At 43.7% G+C, this 17,887-nt stretch overlaps 1 non-coding gene across 1 annotated transcript; it reads left to right on the top strand.

The window, feature by feature from the left end:
* The first annotated feature begins 2,050 nt into the window (after positions 1–2,050).
* Positions 2,051–2,121, top strand: trnag-ccc (transfer RNA glycine (anticodon CCC)). Its single transcript has one exon. It is a non-coding gene; the product is annotated as a tRNA-Gly (tRNA).
* The last annotated feature ends 15,766 nt before the right edge of the window (positions 2,122–17,887 follow it).

The following is a 17,887-nucleotide window of genomic DNA, read 5'->3' as shown; positions in this document are numbered from 1 at the left end:
TGCATTTTTATATGGCCTGATATGCGCGCAGCGTCCGGAAAGGACCGTATTTACAGTCTGGACATCCTTTTGCGTACTATAATAATAATAATAATAATGATGATGATAATAATAATAATAATAATAATGCGCATAAGAAACCTTGACCAGACGAAAATACATAACACCTAAGCAGCGCTAATAGACGTAAAACCTGATTTTTGGCTGTGCCACCCACAGAAGTTATGTGAAGGAGGTGTGAAAGACTTTTGAAGGAGGAGAGTTTTCTTAACGGTATCGTCAAAACAAGGTCATGATAGTAACACTACAGGTAGGGGCTACCGCATTACTCGTCTAGGTTCTGTGATCTACAACCAGTTGTTTCCAATATGGCGCGGAGGGGTCCCGAACTCTCTTACCAGAGATGTCCTAAGGGTTTCAGGTGTTTTGCGTCGTATGGAAGTTGTCACGTGTCTGTGGGTGTAGGTGCCATGAGTTGCACCCGACGCGGTTAGTGGAGGCGTGGTAGATTGGGTGTGTACCTCGTTGAAAAACCTCTATGTCCTCACCGGCGTAGTTTCCATAGCAACATGTAACAGTTTTTTTAAGCTTTTGGCAGAAAACGGAATTTTGTTCCGCCTACGTCATACACATATAATATGAGAGACGTGTTTGTAACTTCATGAGCGCGGAGGTTGTGAAAAAATAGAGGTGAGCTCTATGCCGAGACATCACTTGTAGTGTGTCTGAGGTGGCAAATTCAGAGACCCAGTTTAGCGCCCGGTGGGACTGAGGGGCGTGGGGTGCATAGAGAGCAGGGAAACTGGAGCACTACAGGGACTCAGTGTGAGGCACACAGGCTAATGGAGGATATTTCAAGGCACTTAGCTGCGAGGAAATGGCCACCAGCATAACAAATAGACAATGTTATCATTGGAGAGCTTTCTAAATCAGGCAAACAGAATCTGAATGGAGGTAAACAACAGAGACCAAAGACTGTTTAAAGAGACTGTAATGGAAGGCACATCATCGGCAGTGGATGAAGTGTGGATTAAACTGGGAGTGCATTGTTGTGGGGACATTGTTGACCTCTGATGGGTGTGTCGGTGGGAAGCAGATTTAACCTCTTTCCCTTGGCATATGCTACAGGTTTGATGGCCTCCAGTGATCCCTGGATTCTGTTGATGCACCCGATGCTACAGTTCCACTTGCTTGTACTGAACATTCCCCTGGCTGATGTGATCATGTTGGATCACATACATGTAGTTGCTCAAGGATAAAACAGCATCTTGTCTTATGGGGTGAAAACTAATAACCTTCTGGTTTCCATTTGTGGACAAGTTAAATCCTTTGTGCTGGATTCAGAGTACGAATTTTGCACTGTACACGTTGTGGTGAATCTTGCAATGGATCAGCTGCGATTACCAGAACCTGTGGACCATTGCAAGTATATGCTGTTTTGAAGACCTGGAACTAAATTCAGATGTGTACTGGTCACATCACACCCTGGATGATCAAAGTCACCACTCCTGGCCTTAGGGTGAGACAGTAAATGTTACACATACAGTTAACCAGACTATTCATGTCTTCATGAGTAACAGCTGTTTACAGGAACGCCAGAAAATTAGTCGAACACTCCATGTGTTTATGAAAGAGTACAGAGTTCTGTTCATGCTGGGCTGTGTTGAAATAATGTGTGAATGAACAGTGGAGTTGTTAAAAATAGTGAGGAAAAACAAACAACAAGCGCAATAATGACAGGGAGGAAAGTCATGGTAACCATGGGAAAATAAGACTAGGCAGCCTAAAGCTTTTATTTTTTTCGTCTGATTTGTAGAAGAGTGTAGCAGTGGCGCCATCGTGTGACCCTCCGAGAAATGCGGTGAAAGGCGATTTGGGGACAGACACTTTTAATGAACTATAGGCGTTTAGCTGTCGCTTGTTTTCAAATCACCTTATGACTACATGTGTTTATATGGCAGAATATATTGAGTCACAGAAAATACCTGAGGTGCTACAGTTTCGTAATGAACACCGACCTTCAGCAGGTGGGTGGAATCTATATCCAGATGCGCCAGTGGTGTAGTGGTATCATGCAAGATTCCCATTCTTGCGACCCGGGTTCGATTCCCGGCTGGCGCAAAGCTAGCGTTTTAGGTTTTATTCGCTATTGCAAATACCTGCATTAACAGAGACCCAGTTTGGCCATGTTTCGAGTTAATTAAAAGCAGATAGCAGCACGTAGCCCTGTAGTGTCAAACATTCCGGGAAGCAGTCATAAGCAGCGCATCCTCATACTTTAAAACAGTACCTTGGCTACCTGCATATTCCAACTAATGGAACATGCGATGACGCAGTCATTAATAAGTAATATCTGTATTTTCAGAAACGCGATCATGAATAAGTCTTATAAAAAATAACTGCGGAGAAGAACGAGTGTGGGATGAGCGCGAAAGGTGATAGCGGCTGTGCGCTCTATTTAAAGCATCTAGAGAAACACACAGGTAGAGCAGATGCAATGTGGCATAGTGTTGATCACCGATTACAAACACAACAAATTATAAACGTGCGGGGGGGAACGTGACGTAATCTATTACCTCGTTTCCACCAAGGTAGTGCCGGAGCCAGTGCCCGACTTTTTCCTTAACCGGAATTGGTTCCGAGTGTTTCCCCCAGAGGTGGCCCTGGGCCAGAAAAAACAACCCCAGCACGGCACCGAACAGGCAATTCAGCTTGTACCCAACCATTTATGGCAGTTCAAAATGTAATTATGTGTAACAGCAGGACTGCGGAAAACACCTGGCATACAAAGGCGTTGAAGAAATCCGTCAAAGCGGGATTGTGGGCGCTGTTATGTGAACATATTCCGACATTAAAGTAGTTGTTCTTTTTACATATTATAACGTGGAGGCAATTGGCTTCAGAGAGGCAGACCGGCGTTTGCAAAGCAATTTTTTAATATCTGTTGATTTACGGAACGTTCCGATTAATGTGTGGAAACGTTCCAAGTCTCCAATATTCCTGATGTTCCCAGAATGTTATCCTACTATTACAACTAGGCCTACTATTACAACTAAGACTGATAATATTCCTGAGTTCAAGGCTGGATGGCTTGTTTGCAGTATACACATAAAAAGTATTTTTTATTATAAAACAATTTTCCGCATTAATTGCATTATAACTAATGAACTGCATGGTTGATTTAGGTGTAATCTTACTAGCAGCAATATCCTTGCCTGTGAAGCCCTTTTTGTGCAAAGCAATGAAGACTGCAGGTGTTTTCTTGCAGGTAACCATGGTTAACAGATGAAAAACAATGACTTCAAGCACCACCCTCCTTTTAAAGCATCCTGTCTGATATTCTTACTCAATCAGCATGGCAGAGTGATCTCCAGCCTTCTGCTCGTCAACACTCTCACCTATATACACTGCCTGGCCAAAAAAAAAGTCGCCATTTGAATTTTTTGTTGGGCTGCCTTTAGCTTTGATTATGGCGCATATTTGTCATGGCATTGTTTCCACAAGCTTATGCAACATCCCATCCTTTATTTTCATCCAGATTTGTGTTCATTTCTCACCAAGATCCTGTATTGACAAGTGAGTTGAACCTCCATAAAGCCTCCTTCAGCACATCCCAGAGACCTTCAATGACTTTATGGTCACAAATCTGTGGTGACCAAGTCACGTGTGAAAATGATTCCTCATGCTCCCTGAACCACTCTTTGACAATTTGAACCCATTGAATCTTGGCATTCTTGTCCTGGAATATGCCCATGCCAACAGGGAAGAAAAAATCCATTGATGATGGATGGAGGTGTAACCTGGCCATTCAGTAGATTCAGGTACTCAGCTGACTTTACTCTATTGCTGCATAACGTTGCAGGACTGTAATAATGATCCAGTCATTGGCTTTTAAGTATTTGCTGATATAAATTCAAATGGTGACCTTTTTTTTGGCCAGGCAGTGTATTAACAAGAGAATCACTGAAATTATGTCAGCAGGTCTTTTGTGGCAGGGCTGAAATGCAGTGGAAATGGGTTTTTTTTGGGGATTAAGTTCATTTTCATGGCAAAGATCACTCTTCATAACATTCTGGAGTTCATGCAAATCGGCATCATAAATCTGAGGCAGCAGACTTTGTGAAAATTAATATTTGTGTCATTCTCAAAACTTTTGGCCATGGCTGTACCTTTCTTATCACAGCACCATCTGCACTGCAAACCTTCATGCATCTGCTCCCTCAAGGTTTGTCATAGAGCCCATTCCCTATTGAATCTATACCCCCATGGTTCATACTCCTGCTATTAATGTTATTTTAAGCTTATATGTCCCTTATACATACAAAATCTTCTGCATTGCAACAATCTATCATATTGCAATGCATGATAAATAGTATGACTTCCTCCTTTTGCAACAATCATTTTCTATTCAACTTGTGCCCTTCTTTCATCACCTCTGTCTCTCTTAACCTCAGCCAGTTATTTCTGATCTCAGCAGACTCCAGGAAACACAAGTTCACAATTTGTCTCTATTTTTGCCTGCTTGCCCTATTAGTGACCCAGACACCTCATGGCTTGACCCAAAGCACTCGGAAGAAGAGGCCACACGTCTTACATGCTTAGCAATCAGCACGGCACACAAAAATTTATCTTCATGTCTAAAGCCTAACACATTGACAGCAATCCCATAATGCCTCCCTCTTGTCTTAACCCAGCAGCTTGCCTTGCACCAAAGTAGGCATCCGGCATGTTATCTTATTGTATATTTCTCATATCTCAAAAAGCTCTTCACAACTAAGCCTGTAAGAATCTTTCCCAAATGTCATCTGTATGTCTAAATTGATAAAAGAATTGAAGTCACTTGTGCTCTACTTCTGTCTAAAGGTCAGTGGCATCTAAAATATATTCTTATACATGTATATGATACTTACGTGAATGCTTGGTAGAGTGTATTTGTTTGCTGACTCACAAACGAAATATTTGTAGTGTACTCATGCCATAAAATGAATCCCTCTGTTCATAGGGAAAGCAAATGATTACTGTGTGGTGGTGCCCTCTGCTGTAAAGTTATGCTGAGAAAAGCATGATTGAAATAGTAAAGTGTAATAAATATGCTTTGTGTTATTAATTTAGTCCCAAAACTGAATACATATGAAAATGCCCATTCCAAGAAACGCTGTCTATTTTACCTCATTGTGGACTTTAATGCTTTTTATTGATTTCCGTTGGTGTACTGGGATTTGTGAGGCAGGTGGGCATTTTTAAGGGCATTTTATAACAAAGAATTCTTCAAAATATTCTTGTACCAAAAAAATTAAGTTACTGTTCATTAAAGGCTGTTTTCATATATCTTTTCTGCAGTCTCCAGAGCTAGCTTAGGTTAGGTAGACATGATTTAAAGTCATTTTGCACTGGGAGCATTATTTGTTAAGGGATATTTCTCAATTGAAATATGCTACCCTGGATGCAATAGGAAAACCTAAATGAATATATCATAATACACTATCAAAACATGCTCCCTACACTCGTAGAGTGCATATGGAGTCAGAATTGGCCAAATTTCAAGTCAGTGTGTATTGAGAGCATATTGGACTATCAAAATTTATGTAATGAGAAAATCTAAATAAATGTCATGATGCATTATCAAAATTTGTTCCCCACACTTTTAGAGGGAACACTGAGTCAGAAATAGTGTAATTTTAACTCATATTTGACTATCAAAATGTGCTATGCCAGGTGAAATCAGAAAACCGATAATGTATCACTTCTCAATAGGGGAGCATAAGTTGATAAGCGCTATCTATCAAATTGCACTGCGGTAGCAAAACTCGACAAGGCAGCATTTTTCGTCAGAACACAGGACTGTCCGCAATCCAGCATGTTCATACTTCTACCACCAACGCACCAGGCAACCGTGTACTTTGAGGTCAGACCTGGGGTAGCACTAAAGAGCAAAGCCACTCTCATTAGTCACATTTATAAAGTGTGATATTGATGTTGTAAAAATAAGAATTTTGCTAAAACTAACAGTGCACTAATTACAGTATGCAAGGCAGGGTTATTATTGTTAATGAAAACATTTCCTGTAAATATCGCTGCTGAAACAAAATCAAATGTTAAAGGCTTTCGGTTGCCATTTTTAAATACTATTTAGCTAAAGTAATGTATTTAAAGTGGTGTAGCAGGTAAACACCCCAGGAGCCAGTGAGCAGTGCAGGGTCTTGTAGTGGTTAGTGTTTGATGTAGACAAAATGACCTTTAGGTGCTTCAGTGGGGCTGATGTGAGGTCTTTGATTTTTAAGTCACCAGTAATACAGATTCTATAAAGGTCTTGCTCTTTCTTATGTTTTTTATGGGTTAAAAGGGTTGTGAAACTTGAGGTTGAGAGTTGTGATAGGCTCTTTATTGTGTATAGAGTGGGAAAGTTACTGCCAACTAAGACAGTGATGAAGGCTTGTTGATAATTGCATAGATACTAGGTACTTCTGCCTACTTCTGTAAATGCAGAAGGTTGGCACCTTTGGCTGCACCTTAGATAGCTGTGGGCACCGCGCTGATCTTGCTACACCCTCTCCCTCAGCTCTTGGAGGGAATACAGAGTGTTGCAGTGCTTTGGGGATTTGTGATTGACGTTACCATCCAGCTGGAAGTGTGTGGCTGTCTTAGGTCCTCTCCTGGTAGCCATGGAACACATCAAGTTTAGATGACGGAGATTCCCTAGATATCGGCAGTGGAGCTGAGCTGTAAAAGACAGCAGCAGCAGAGAGGAAAGCTCTTCAGAGAGATATCAGCCCTGCACAGAACATTATCAGCTGTCCACTCCCCTCGCTGAAGGACATTTTTAGCTCACACTGCAGCCTCCAGCATCATTAAAGACTCTTTATATCCTGGCCACTACCTGTTTGATCTCTTGCCCTCTTGCAGGTGCTACAGGTCGATTAAGACACACACCACTAGATTTAAAAACTTTCTTTCAAAGGGCTACATATGATTTGAATTTGTATCTCACTTTCATCCATTACTCTAATCTGTGACAATGCGGTGTATGTAATATCCTAAAAAACAATATTTACTGTAAGCTTCAAACCTCAAGCTGCCATAGATAGATTCATATCTTTCATACCCACATGTCCCTATTAAGCTGCTCTATTTGATTTAATTTTAAAACTTTTTATAGTTATTGTGTGTTGTTGCCCACAAACAGTTAATATTGATCAGGAGCAGGACTTTTTAAATTTCATTGTATGTTGTGCAGTGACAATTCTATTCTATTCTATTCTATTCTAAATGTTTACGCATACCAGACATTCATGAGTTCTTTAAATTTTAATTCATTTAAATGTGACGGTGTGAGGTTCAGTGGGTTAGGGCACTATGCCAGTGATCAGAAGGTTGCATTCCCAGGGTCAGGAGGGTGAATTCATCACTGGAGTTTTGAGCAACATCTTAAAACCCATAAATCACTGCAGGGACTGAAAAAATATGTATGCTGCTTTGGGTAAAAGCATCTGAGAAGTAACTAAAAAAATGTATATCGCCCCCATCCACGCTGCGTCAGTGGTAATATCAAATTTGCATGTCACGGCTAAAGTTTAGGGGAAATGGGAAAAAACACACAGTCCCTCAAACTGAGATAAGCTGCACTTTAGAAATATACTGCACTACCCCCAGTACAGTTTCGTAGCCTATCCCATTTGGATTAGTTTTCTCTAATGTGTGTGTTCATAAGTGTACCAAGGCAAGAATAAGAGCATATCAGCCTCACTATTAAAGCGATTAATCCCAACACACTATACAGAAATGTAAATTTCCCTGCAAAATCTGTAATCAAAATGTGAACTGTATATTTCCTATAATAATCCTTTTATATTACACCCAATTAAAGCTACAGTTTGCATCAAATAATGATTATTAATGCAACGAGGGCACATTTTAAACGATGCATTAACAAGGCAGTCTGCTCTTAAGAGCTCATGTAGGAGAAAGACAGACATGTCCATGTGGTAACTTTCCTCGTCAACTTGTCTCCACTTTTTAAAGACTTTACCTACAAGCTTTTGCGCTCAATCAACCATTCATGTAATGTAAAAAATACACACATCTTATTTTACTATGAAATGAGTGTATTATTAAATTTTCACTGTGGCACTATGGCGGTTACATCCAAAATGCAACTGATATCTTTATCCCATGTACTTGATTATCGTCAACGGTTAGACATAAAGGTCGACGTTGAAGTGCTACCATCTCGTGGCGAACAGGGGGAATTGCACACTACTGCTGTACTTTCGGAATCAGTAGGTACGGTCAGTATAGCGTTGTGTCCTTTACGTGATGTCCATTCAGAACCTACAATGGAAAATATAGAGGCATAGGAATGATTTTCACAATTAGTAATCTTTTTTATTGGATGGCACTAAAATAACCAGGTCCAAGACATTGATTTCTTTCTGTTGTCTGTACTGTTGTCTGTAATGACATTGTTGCAGAAGGCTGGGTATTCCGTAGCAGATGCCATGGCATACAACTCGAACCCGTATTTTATTATTCAGTGCTGCTCAGCTCTTTACCTGCTGAGAAGCCAGGAACCGAGAAGAAATATGTTTCTTTACAGATAAGCATCAGCTGCCATGGTACTCCGAGGATTTATATGCAGTTCAACTAGTAAGTGCAGTATATAGTACAGTGAGTTTACACAAAAGAATTGGAGCAGTCTGAGCTGAAATGACTCTGTAAAGTACAACAATATTCTCAGTAAGGAGCGCAAAAGTCAATACGGTTATCAGAAACTTTATACATAACTCACCACTGGAGGGTGCTAGTGGGTTGCAATGGGATTTTTGTTTGCTCACAAAATACGATTGTATAAATAGCATACAAAACATTGCATGACGTTCGCATGAGATTATAACTTTTTACAAAGCACTAGCAGCGGTGGGTAATAAAGGGCATTTTTATCGCTCTAATAATTACAGTCATTTGTGAAATGCACAGCAGTTCATATTCTAAACAGTGAGTGGTTAGTTAGGGCAGCTGTTACGAATGATGCTCATTTGTCAGAGATTCAAATTTTGCCGTGATCTTAGATTAACCCTTAATATGGCTACATTAACATTGTAATTATTTAGTTTTACTGCGTGTTGGAGCCATATTGAATGCTCTTTTTTCTAATATATATATATATTAAATATTATTGTACACATTGTTGGCAAATCTGTAGAACTTCCCCGTCGAGTTACCTGAATTCATGCAAATATCGACATCTAGTGATGCCTACAGGTCACTACACCTAGCACTCTACCTGTAAGGTAGATGGATTGTGGGTAAATGGAAGCAGGAAGTAAACCTTGCCGTGATCTGATTTGTGGGTGAATTAGAATTTGGCTTTGTTTGTTTTCTTTGTTGCAATTAAGGTAATTATACAGTAAACAGAATATCTAACAAAAGCAGGTGAGTGTGAGTGTGTGTCATCTATAATGTCGGGCGCCATACTCGCGCGATTTTAGGTTTCACATGCAGTTGGGTGATTGGTTTGTGGACTGTCCGCTACCACACGGGCATGGATGACCCATCAGGACCTGCGGGGGGAGGGAGCTGTGAAATACGAAGAGTGACAGATTTCGCCGAGAAACCGGGGGGGCAGTGGGGTAACTGCGAGGTGCAGGAGAGGGCCCAGGTGGGAGTGGCTGCATATTACGGGGGGGCGGGCATTACGCGTAGCTTACCTAGCAAGGAAACAGAACCTGAACCTGGAGCCCTGGAGGTATGAGGCCCGGCACCTAGCGCACCATGGGGTCCCGCTCACCTGGCCAGCTGGATTTTTTCCGGGCCGTGAAAGTAGAACGCTGTATTTCCACGGGGGGGGGTAACAGCGCCCTCGGCTTTTCCAGTGAACGCTGGTTAATTTAGAATAACTCTTCTCCCTAATAACACCGTTTAAATATTCATCCGCGCTCCGTGCCGGTGCGAGCGCACTGTCACCGGAAACGTTCAAATCTGACAAATGCCGCGCTGCAAATCACGTTTCATCTGAGCGGGATTCAGCATCCCCTCAATACACTCATAAACTTAACCGAGAAACTTTCGTGAGAATAAATTGAACAAATATGCACACAGAATATAACTTAGTTTAGCTTGTTCACATTTCTGTATAATTTGTCTGCTACCGACGAGTGGAGAGGTTCCTCGTATATGTCTGATTCGGAGGGAGGGGGGTGCAGGCCAGCGCTCTGCATCACGCCTTATTAAATTGTTGCAAAATAAAAACCGCTGGTCATCACCATACAAATTTCATTACTAGATCAAGCATGTATACTCAAGATATGAATTTGTACTATTTGCATAAAATTCCACCAAACCGTTTGTATTTCTGGACGCAGCGCCTTCATGAAAACAGCATTCACGCATTTCATGGGGTGACAAGATGAACCATGGGGGGGGGGGGGGGCAGGCTGGCACCTGTTGTAAATTTAGTTGGTCCGTAACAGAGAGGTTTTCTGGTTATGAACTTCCACCAAATGATGCCTGAGTGTTAATCTACAGAAGAATCCAGCGAAGGTGTGTTTGGATAACATGGGTTATTAACCAACCCTCGTCGTCACACTGCTGTGCACAGGACCATAGGCACTCCAAAAGTCACTTTTGGCCCCCCTTCCTGCTCCCATAGTGAAGGGACTGTATGCGGTCAACAGGGGGGCACCAAACCTCAACGGCCCCATGCAAATGCATGGTTTGAGTGGCGGTAAACACCTCCTTTGCAAGCCAGTGATTAGATACAGTGTCGGCTGCGGTCATAACATGAGCCATGGGGGCTGACATAGAAGGCAGCACCGTCACAGTGCCCCCCTCGGCGGCACCTACCCGCACCGAATGCTCTTCCTGGGGAGTGCATCACTGTTGAACGTCGCTGGAATGGGAGCTACAGGTACCAGCCATCTTGTGACGGCAAACTCCCACCTGTTTCGGGGGTCAGCGTGGGCCGGAAACACGGCCTGCCTGACAGACGGAAAAATTTAGTCTCCTTTCAGATGACCATAAAACATAGCTTTATTCCAATTATTTATTTAACAGGAACTTTTATCCAAAGCGACGCACAACTGAAAACAGGGTCAGGCAATCCCTGCAGCAGTTTGGGTTGAAGGCTTAGCTCAAGGGCCCAACAATGAAACCACTCTGGGATTTGAACCAATGACCTTCCGGTCACCCGTGCACATCTTCCATAACAAGGTGGCCAGTTTCCCTGATTCGATCAACCTCTGTGAGCCCCTTGTCCTCTCAGGCCCTCAAGCAGCATGCATCCCGCTTTCCCGAAACGCGAGAGCTCCTGGTGAGCGGAGCAGTTTTCCTGTGTGACAGCATCTCTGATTTCACCCACGTCCACCCTTTTCTATTTTCCTCTCCATCGGAAGTGCGCTTTTTGTGCTGAGATCATCTCTAAAAGATATATGTTTCTCCAAACGGCTCACCGGGCATGTACGTACCTCTGTTCTCTGCATACTATACTAATCAGCAACAAGTTAATTTATGCCACTCCATAAAGGCATGTCGATTCTGGTTTGCGTAAGCTATATCTCATGTTTATCTGCTATGCATCTACATGCTTCGCATGCTCTCCCTGTGTTCACGTGGGTTTTCGCCCACGGTCCAAAAAAAAATATGTCTGCTTCAAGCTGATTGGTTAGTTCTTTTTCCCAAAAGTCCTTAGATTTCTGATTTATGCTATTTTACTATGACTCCTTCTGGCCAAAACCATGTAAGCCTCTCACGCGCAGTGAATGCAGATATCCATGCACGTAGACACCCAATGACACAGGCTGCGGATATCCATGCACGTAGACACCCAATGACACAGGCTGCGGGTATCCATGCACGTAGACACCCAATGACACAGGCTGCGGGTATCCATGCACGTAGACACCCAATGACACAGGCTGCGGGTATCCATGCACGTAGACACCCAATGACACAGGCTGCGGGTATCCATGCACGTAGACACCCAATGACACAGGCTGCGGGTATCCATGCACGTAGACACCCAATGACACAGGCTGCGGGTATCCATGCACGTAGACACCCAATGACACAGGCTGCGGGTATCCATGCACGTAGACACCCAATGACACAGGCTGCGGGTATCCATGCACGTAGACACCCAATGACACAGGCTGCGGATATCGATGCACGTAGACACCCAATGACACAGGCTGCGAGTATCCATGCACGTAGACACCCAATGACACAGGCTGCGGGTATCCATGCACGTAGACACCCAATGACACAGGCTGCGGATATCGATGCACGTAGACACCCAATGACACAGGCTGCGGGTATCCATGCACGTAGACACCCAATGACACAGCGCAGTGAAAGAGCGATGTACAGTGCCAGTCAAAAGCCTGGAGACACCTGCTTTTAATGTGTTTGTCTCTGTTATTCACCTTATAGTAAAAGGCCTTTAGGCAATGAAATAACACATATTAAATATTGCAATGACCAAGAGCAGTGTTCAACATCTCAAAACTTTCTCAAAACAGCCCCCTTTGGCTTCAATGACAGCATAGCAGACTCTTGATTTTCTTTCTACCAGCTTACAGATGTAGCCACCTGGAATGCTTCTCCTACAGTGCTGAAGGAGTTTACACAACTTCTGGGCACAAGTTGCCAACTTTTCTCTTACTCTTCGATCCAACTCATCCCAAACCAGCTCTATCGGGTTTAGGTCGGGGGATTGCACTTTCCTTGTTCATAAAATAATGCAGCATTTTCATAACCTCGACATTATCTTGGTGAAAAACAAAGGTTTTTCAGTTGATATGTCCACCCCTTCGGATCTGTATGAAAACGCCAATACAGGAATGCTAAACTGATGCTAATGCTATGAAGACCACCTGGCACTTTCCACAGAGGGCAGAATCAGCTTCTGGCGCATTCTGTGAGCCTCTTTTAAATCACCTCCCTTTGTATGCCCTCATCCTGGTCTCCCCACACCATGCAGGCACACGTAAAGCCATGGTGTTGATGGACAACGGCGTTCGTACCGAGGAACCAAAAATGTGACACCAAAACAATTTGTTTGAAAAAGGGAAAAAGAATGTAGGCCATGCTGCAAATGGAAATACATTAAGACACAACCTTGGGAACAACCAGCTAGTCTTATTTTCTATAAATGGGCTGGAGGCAAGTGGGTTAGCAGAACATGCTAACTTAATTATCCGGCTGTTCCTTCTTGGAGGAAAAATAATTAAGTGTTGTGCTATTTCTTATTCCACTCTCGTCCCCCCCCCCCAGACTCCGTTAAATTGAGAATGGCAGCTCAGGTCCAGAGGTAAAGTGAGCTGCAGGAATTTTTAGCTGTGGCATTGTCAGTTTAGCCCAAGTCTTAACTCCCAGGGCATTATGGGATAGCTGCACGTCAAGTGGCTCGCTTTTGTGGCAGAGCTCATAAAAAGTTACCACAGAATGTTAGTGTCAGGAACAACTGCTGATGTCACCTAAATTTCCCTTAGACAAGATCCTTGGGGTTCTTTCTGACAGAATGTCAAGCTGGCGCCCCATAGTGTTACAGTCCCAGTACTACAGACTGCCTTCGACTGACACCAATTGGATTATTTTTCTCTGGTTGTAAGAACAGATATATGTCAATTACACTGTACTGACTGGGCTTAAGGGAGGGGTGCTTGTCTACTAGTGATTAAATCTTTTTAATGTAAATGATTAACTGATTAGTGGCATGCATTTCTGACTACTTCCCTTTAAATGCTGATTTGAGCTTTGATTACAGGTGCAAAGATGACCGACATGCACAGGACACCGGGAAAGGGTGCAGCTTTCCTTCAATTGGAGACTCTCAGATTCTGCTGGCACAGAAAACATACATTAAATTAGCCGCAGCTTTTCCGTTAAAGGGGAGGACACTTCTTAAAGCTACAGAGGTGAAGGTATCGATGCAGGTCTTCCTCACATGTGGCAGCCTAGCAATCACAGCCTGAACCTTAGACACGCAAGGTATTCTGGGAGTTAAAATGGACTTGTACACAGTACACCTCACTCCTCCCTCGACTTTGCCAAAAAGACGGCCTCAGGCTCATCTGAGCCACGGCACCGGGACCTTCGATGATGTGGTCAACACCTCAGTCACTAAATCACAAAATTATCGCTTCACTACGAACTTTGAAGGAAGTGTAATTGAGCTGCTCAATAATGTATGGGCAATTATAAGGAGGCAGTAATATTTTATATTTTATGGCCATCCTGTGCTTCCCCTTTCATTACTGTTATCCTACGGGTAAATTCAATTAAAGGTAGCCGGCGATTTAACGGACAATATCCGGGACAATAGGAAAGGGCGATGGATACTTCACCAGCTGTGAGGGCTCTGCTGAGGTTTGTGAGAGCAGCACCTACCACACGTCACATTTCTCCTCAAAATCCACCTGAGCCCCCTTCACGGTAATCACGTCCTGCAGAGGACCAGCCGTGGGGAGCACCGCTCCCTTTACAGAGTAATTATTGGGACATTATTCAACCATCCCATGGTGTCTGGAGTGTTAATTGGACAATAATTAAAATACGTCCCTCTGATGACTGCAGGACGGATCAACTTCCCGGAGTCTGAAATTATTTGACGAGTCGTTTGGGCCGGATGGGTTCAGATTTCCGTCGTAGGGGTCACACCCTGTGTTTGGGCCGGTTGGGTGCACGCCTGACCTCGGTTCAGATTTCCGCCGTAGGGGTCACACCCTGTGTTTGGGGCAGTCATCAGCTTCGGAAGGGAGGTGGAGGAGAGAGGTCGCAAGCAGCCAGTATGGTGACCTGGTGGTTTGAGGGTTTTCCCTTAGAAAAACTGAACAAAAACCCTAAATAAAATTCCAAATGAAACAAAAATTCTACATATTTCTATAGGTTTCTCAAAAACCTACTCGGTTCTCAAATAATGCACATTAAAGCTGTGCATTTGGTAATTTTGGTTTGCCAGTGTTTTTCTCTAGCCTGTATGTTAGATATATCACCCCATTCAATCCACACGATCAGTCAATATGTTTATTAACAAGGCGTCTGGACACACTTGTGAAAACGAGATGGAACGAGGTAACGGACCCACGGTGGCGGCTTTCACGCTGAGCACGGAGCTCATCGCGAGGAAGATGCAGCCGCTCCTCGTACAGTCAGGCAAAGCGGAATGTGGAAAACGCTGCCGGGTTATGCCACTGGTAACTGCCGCCATCAATAAAAACAGCTGAAGGAGGCACAAGGAAAAATAATACAGCTGGATAGGAGCATGATTTAATATGAAAATCTCTGCGGGGGTGTTTGTGTGCAGAGTGTCACATGGCTCTGAAAGTGCTAGCATCAGTTTAGCATTCCTGTGCTTGCATTTTCAAAATATAAGGACTGTTTAATTTCTGCAGCATCTTGAGTGTAAGAGAGCCATTGATGGAGGTGTCCTATTTTGCAGTCGGGGTGAGACAGACTACACACGTTACTCCACACGTTGGCGCTTCGTTTACTTCGTGCACACATGCAATCACTCTTAATATGCGGCACACTGGGGAGCTGGAAGCTTCCAGAATAGGAGTGTTAGCCACGTTATCCGTCTGAAGAGAGCATAAAACGCTACACGTCTGCCGACAATGAGCTGTAAGTTATTGCGATCGCATTTGAGCCAACGTGTTTTCCCTCCAAAATGGATGTGTGACACATAGATGTGTCCTGCCTGAGGGGGGTCACTTAACACCCCCACTCAGAGGGATCTGACAGATCTCAGAGTCGATTCTTCACATTCCGTTAATCTGTGCAGTATCACCCCTTAGGTTATCTAGGAAAAAGAAAAAAGAAAAAAAAACACGACACATTGCTGTAGATCTACCCGAAGATGCATGAGACGACGCAGGAGATTCAAAATAACTTGTCAAGCGGTGCAGCCTCACATTCGTCTCGATTGGGGGGGATTTTTATTTATTTCCCTCCCTCAACAGAGCCGGCGGGGCGTGTCGACCGACAGCCCGCCACGGCAGACGTGGGCAGGGTGCAAAACAGCCTATTTTCAGCATTTGGCTCCACGCGTGTGGTCGTGAAACGTGGGGTCTGTGAGCCCCCAAGGCCGTCTAGATGAGAGGGAGGGCGCTGGACTGACAAGCCAGAGAATCGGGGGAAACCTGACGACCAACCTTCTTGTGGTAACCGTGTTGCGTGAGACACAAACATGTTGTCTGAGCCGTGTGTTGATCATGGTGGGGCCTTCATGCAACTGCAGCCTGGTACCCAACTCATAAAATATAACTCATAAAATATACAAAAGCCATAGCGCTTAGGACCTGTTTCTCAGGGTCCACTGGCCCAAACGTGCTTCACGAGCACTCACGAGCACTCACGAGCACTCACGAGCACTGTACACTGGCACAGCACCATTCATAGACAAATACAAAGAAATGAAACAAGTCCACAACAACAGTAACTGGTCTGCTAACAAGAGACACTTTGCACTTCAGTCAGCTGTGACCCTATAATTCTTCATGTCATCACCCCTGAGTACTTATATACAGTATTTATGCATCTATTTTACCCTTTTTCTTTTCAGGGTTGATGCCCGTTTGACCCAGTTCTATGTGTCTTGTGGCCAGCAGACGTCACTGGTCACCCTGTCTTGTAGCCCTCAGCCCTTAGTGTGTTTCTCTGCTCCCAGTGGGTTGAGAATGCAGCTCAAAGGCTGTACCCCCCAGTCATGAGTTCACCTTTTTTATTTCTTAGCGTCTGTTCTGGTTTATCTTTGTGCTCCTGTTTACGTTTACCCTGCATGTGCCAGCATGTGCTCTTTTCCTAATGTTCCTAGCCTCTGTGTTTGGTAATATATCCTAGTTCCTGGGTTTGTTAATTGTGGACATTGTGTAATTGTGTCCATGACTGTGCTGATTGGTTGGTTTTGTTATGGTCCACACCTGCTCCTTTTCAGTTATTTATACTGATTTACATATCTGCCCTCACTCTGTTTGTTAGTCAGTCATTGTATCTGTAACCTGTAGTTCACGTTGTTCTGGAGTGTGTTGTTGTTAACCACAGTTACTAACACACAGTATCTCCCAAACTAGTTCCCAGTTTTACTGTCTCCTGGTGTGTTATTCTATCATTCTATCTATCGTTCTGTGTATTTAATAAAGCTCTTTGTTGGTTGTGAGCCTCTCCGTGGATCATCACTCTTTTCCCACCAGTCCCGTGACACTTATTCCATCCTGTGCTGCTTCTGTATGTACGGAAGCAGCCTAGTGTAGAAAGTGTGCTTAAAATTTCATGTGTAAATATTTGCCAAAATGTCTTGCATGATATGTTTTAATACTGGGAGAAGCCCACCAAGAGAAATCGCTCAGATGTTTAACACCTGTCCAACAGAGGTCTATCTGATTCTGAGTCCCTACAAGGTTAAGAATCAATAAGACTTGTGTGCAGCACACACACCAGACACAGGCCTGGCGCCCCCCCCCCTTTTCATAGGTTATTGTTACTTCCTGGTATCGGAGCTCAGGGTAGGTCCGAGACCGGCTCCCTCGTAAAATCCCCCTTCCGGGTCATTTCTGTCACGTTTCCCACGATGGATGCTGATTAAAACCGTCACTGTGAGTCAAACCGGCTAATGCAGGACCTCGGGCTGATCGATGCTGAGCGGCACCCCACAAAGTAGCGCCCCGCTTTGGATTTATGGATACCATTCCCACGCCGTCCAGTCGCCTCTCTATCCGGCGCCATTCCGATCGCACCCTGAAAACGCATTAAACACACATTAGCCACAGCGTGCTAGCGTCAAATCCAGCGCTTGACAGGAAGTCCTCAAAACATGAGAACGCGTTTCAGTTTGACATTTTCCTCAGTAATACGTTTTAAAACAGACAAATCTTTCCCTGATATTATCCTGGCGCTT

This window comes from Paramormyrops kingsleyae, chromosome 22 (genome assembly GCF_048594095.1).
Source record: "Paramormyrops kingsleyae isolate MSU_618 chromosome 22, PKINGS_0.4, whole genome shotgun sequence".
NCBI classification, from domain to species: Eukaryota; Metazoa; Chordata; class Actinopteri; order Osteoglossiformes; family Mormyridae; genus Paramormyrops; species Paramormyrops kingsleyae.
Note: the sequence above shows the minus strand (reverse complement) of the source record. Positions and strands in the feature narration are given on the sequence as shown.